This window comes from Chiloscyllium plagiosum, chromosome 5 (genome assembly GCF_004010195.1).
Source record: "Chiloscyllium plagiosum isolate BGI_BamShark_2017 chromosome 5, ASM401019v2, whole genome shotgun sequence".
In the NCBI taxonomy this organism is placed as follows: Eukaryota; Metazoa; Chordata; class Chondrichthyes; order Orectolobiformes; family Hemiscylliidae; genus Chiloscyllium; species Chiloscyllium plagiosum.
In genome coordinates, this window is record NC_057714.1 from 95,525,984 (window position 1) to 95,530,180 (window position 4,197).

The 4,197-nt window shown below is 39.7% G+C and overlaps 1 long non-coding RNA gene across 3 annotated transcripts in view; it reads right to left on the minus strand.

Annotated features, from left to right (window-relative positions):
• Nucleotides 1-624: 624 nt before the first annotated feature.
• Nucleotides 625-4,197, minus strand: part of LOC122550362 — a 73,882-nt gene continuing 70,309 nt past the window's right edge. For all 3 annotated transcript variants that reach the window (XR_006311824.1, XR_006311823.1, XR_006311825.1), the window contains one exon: nucleotides 625-878. This is a non-coding gene — a long non-coding RNA (uncharacterized LOC122550362). The remainder of the gene's footprint in view (nucleotides 879-4,197) is intronic.

The window sequence follows — 4,197 nt, forward strand, 5'->3', positions numbered from 1 at the left end:
TATCGATCACACTACTGTTACATAATTCAGAAGAGCCCCAAGAAATCAAATTTCTATCCACACAAAGAGGTTAATCAAGAAGAAGGCCACAGCAGATTAAAAAAAAAGCAAAGTGCTCTGTTGGACAGGCCATGGATTTTTAGTTGGAATAAAGATGGCAAAGATGATATTTAGCTGTAATAACAGAAATAGCTTGTTTAGCTCAATGCTAGGGTGAGATTGCACCATGTTAAGCATCATTTGCGACTTTTCACATGCTGAAGAAAGATATGTTGAAGTGCAACAAGACCAAAACAATATCATGGAGAGTTGGAAGTAGCAATCATGCTACACAAGTGCCTGATACTACCTATGTCCAGAAAGACAAAATGTAATCATCATCCGTTGACATTCAATAGTATCACCATCGCTGAATCCCCCACTATTAACATCCTGGCGTTTCACTGACTGGAAACTGAACTAGTCAGGTAAATAAAGTGGCAAGAGCAGGTCAGATGCTTGGAACACTACAATGAGTAACTGACTTTCTGACTTCTGGGCAATGAGCAATAGCCTAGCAAGCAATAGTCAGATATTATGAAAGAGTTATTAAGAAAAAAACTAGCAGCAAACATGCATACATGCATATGCACACAGTTCAAGAGAATAATGTACTTTTACAAGCTTTAGACAAAAGTTCGTAGTTCATGTGTTTCTTTCATTGAAGTGAAAACAACTGTTGTAAGTTCTGTTGAGGGCAGTATCTTCATCCAAAGTGATAGTTTATGTGTGTTCAATATCTGGAGTCAAAGATCAGGATTATTGCAACATTCCGTTCGGATTTGGATGTTCAGCGGATTAGTCACCTGTAGTTTTTCTGGCCAGGAAGTCTCAAGTTCCTTTACAAGTAAAATAGGAATAAGGCTGGAATTATATTACAATGTGAAAGCCACCAATTTTAAAACAGCAACAGTGTAGCTGCCCTGTTCTCCAACTGATATTCTGCTTTGGGTGCTCTTTGCAGACTAATATTTCTCTTTGTTCTGTAGTGATAATCAATTTGGTGCAGATCAAAGCTTTTATTATTTGCCCAGCATGATTTGAAGACTCAAAGCCATTATTGCGTAATAGAGCATGGATGGGGGAATCTTTGCACTTATTTCATGGTCTGTGTCCTTTACAGTCTCCTTTGGTCATGTTTATTGATTGGGAAAGTTGAAGTCTGGAAATCTATTGATTTTGAATTTGGAGCAAACCACAAACCATGTCAGGTTTCAATCCCAGAAGGATTCTGTCTGGGTTTGTTTTTCCATTGAGAGTACCTTCAAAGCAAAGGATGGTTAAACAAGGAACTTTCTGGAATCTTCAGGTGATATGGGTTGAATTTTCAAAAGTCATCCTCCCTTGGCAACCACTTTAGTAACCCATTTAGGAAACGAGAGGCTGTTCCAGAATATTATATGCTGAACAGAGTTCATGTTTAAGCTTCTGAAGAGGATATGCTTTCACTGGGTATGACAAATGTCCAAAGACATACTTGATCATTTAGTTTTGTTTGCCAGTATATTATTAATAGGAGAAAGTGAGAATTGCAGATGCTAGAGATCGGAGTCAAAACGTATGGCATTGGAAATGCACAGCAGGTCAGGCAGCATCCAAGGATGCTGCACTTTTCCAGTGCCACACTTTTATACTGTCATTAATAGGAGTTAGTTCAACTCACTCTTGTACAAAGAGCATGAATTTATACTCTCTAGCCTTGCATGACAATTGCTAATATTGAACTTAATATTTTTGGTTTGGAATTACAATTTAAACGAAACAATCTAGTTTATTTATTAAAATTGCTTAGCTCCTCAAAGAATCTTGATAATCTTCTAAGTTGGGCTGTAAAACTATGTTTGTTTCCTTAAGGTCTTTTACAGAATATCTATAAAATGCTCCCAACTGTTATGGCTTATATCTGACTCACACTAAACAGTCTAATATCCTCATATTTTTCTTTTTTTATTTTCTTATCAGAACCAAATTAATAAATTTCTAGTTTTCAGGTAATTTGAGGAAATCCTAAAGTATAATGCAGTATTATAAATCAAATCTATTTATTCTCTAAACCCCAGTTGAGAGGTATCCATCTGCTCTGTGTGTTCTCTGGGCATGCTTTTGAGATGTTTAGTTTAACACATGTAATGCTAATCTAAACATATGTTATTTATTAAGACGGATGCGAAAAATACATTAAACACATCTGCCACTGCTGATATTATTAACCACAATATTCCTTAAAGAATTTATCTGGATCTTTGAATGTCTATTTACTTTGAACATTACTGACAAAACATTTACGAGGAATGATATGGAGATGCCATTGTTGGACTAAGGTGTACAAAGTTAAAACTCACACAACACCAGGTTACTGTCTGACAGGTTAATTTGGAAGCACTAGCTTTCGGAGCACTGGTCCTTCATCAGATGGTTGTGGAGTGTAAGATCGTAAGAAGCAGAATTTATAGCAAAAGTTTACAGTGTGATGCAACTGAAATTATACATTGAAATTATGGATTGTTGTGACCGTCCTCCAAGGCGGACGTTGGGACAGGCAACAATAAAATGTGGCCGAGCAGAGACTGATAGCCAAGTTTGGCCCCCATGGGGATGGCCTCAACCGGGGCCTTGGGTTCATGTCATACTAAGGTGACCCAATTGCACTATATGCACACACACAGTCCTACAGACACACACAGTCCTACAGACCCACACACTCATGCAGACCCTCTCCCATATGCTCACACATACACTCCCAGACTCAGACATGTACCCTCTCACCAACTTATACCCCTTTATACTCACATTCACACACATACACACACTCTCTCACAAACATCCAAGATAGAGGACTGGAAAAATTTCTGGCTGTAAGAGCTGCTCCTTTTTTTTTTGAGGTATTTTAGGTGCTGGAGGTGATTTCCTCGAATTCCAGGAGCAGCAATTACTGTTTTATATGCTGTTGCATTGTTTTGGAACTTTGGAAAAAAATGTCAAACTACAGCAGTTTTAAAAGGGAGAAGAACAGACAAAGGAAGCACATGGTGAGGACAGTGCAGGAGAGAGAGACAGAGAGAGAGAGAACCTGCACAGTTACTGCCTTTTCTGTATTTGAATTCATGTGTCGCTGGACACTGGAGTGCATCTGGGAAAATTAACAAACAGTGAATTTCACAACTAAACTTGGAGGAACCGGTTTGGGCGAAGTTCACAACACAGAATCAGATAAGTTAATTGTTGTTTTAAGTCTGTACAAGAGAAAGGCTGTATTTGTGAGTACAGTGGGTTATTTCTTGATTATATGTTTTTGGAGTTAAATCTCTTGAATAATCTTAAAATATAAGACATGGATTAGATTAGATTAGATTACTTACAGTGTGGAAACAGGCCCTTCGGCCCCACAAGTCCACACCGCTCCGCCGAAGCGCAACCCACCCATACCCCTACATTTATCCCTTACCTAACACTACGGTCAATTTAGCATGGCCAATTCACCTGACCTGCACATCTTTGGACTGTGGGAGGAAACCGGAGCACCCGGAGGAAACCCACGCAGACACGGGGAGAACGTGCAAACTCCACATAGTCAGTCACCTGAGGCGGGAATTGAACCCGGGTCTCAGGCTCTGTGAGGCAGCAGTGCTCTTACGTTAACCCGGTGCAGTGTTTTGTAGAGGAATAAGACGGTGTTATTTTCTGGGTCTGTAGATTGTGAAGGAGCAAAAATGGCCTTTGCAGTGATATGTACTTCTTGTCAGATGTGGGAGTTTAAAGAAGGTTTAAGGGTTACTGCAGATTATATCTGCCATAAATGCTGTTGGATGCGAAGCTTATCAGATCGAATGGATCGGTTGGAGAGACAGATGGAAGCGATGAGGAACTTGCAACAGCAACAGTATGTGATGGATGCCAGTTATAGGAAGGGGGGAAAGTCTCAGGTATAGTCACATAGATGGGTTAACTCCAGGAAGGGTAAGAGAGGTCGGCACCTAGGGAAAGAGTCTTTTGTGGATATACCCATTTCAAACAGGTATGCTGTTTGAAGGATTCACATTTTTGGATCATTGGAATCTCTTTTGGGGTAGAAGTGACCTGTACAAGAAGGACGGATTGCACCTAAATTGGAAGGGGACTAATATACTGGCAGGGAAATTTGCTAGAACTGCTGGGGAG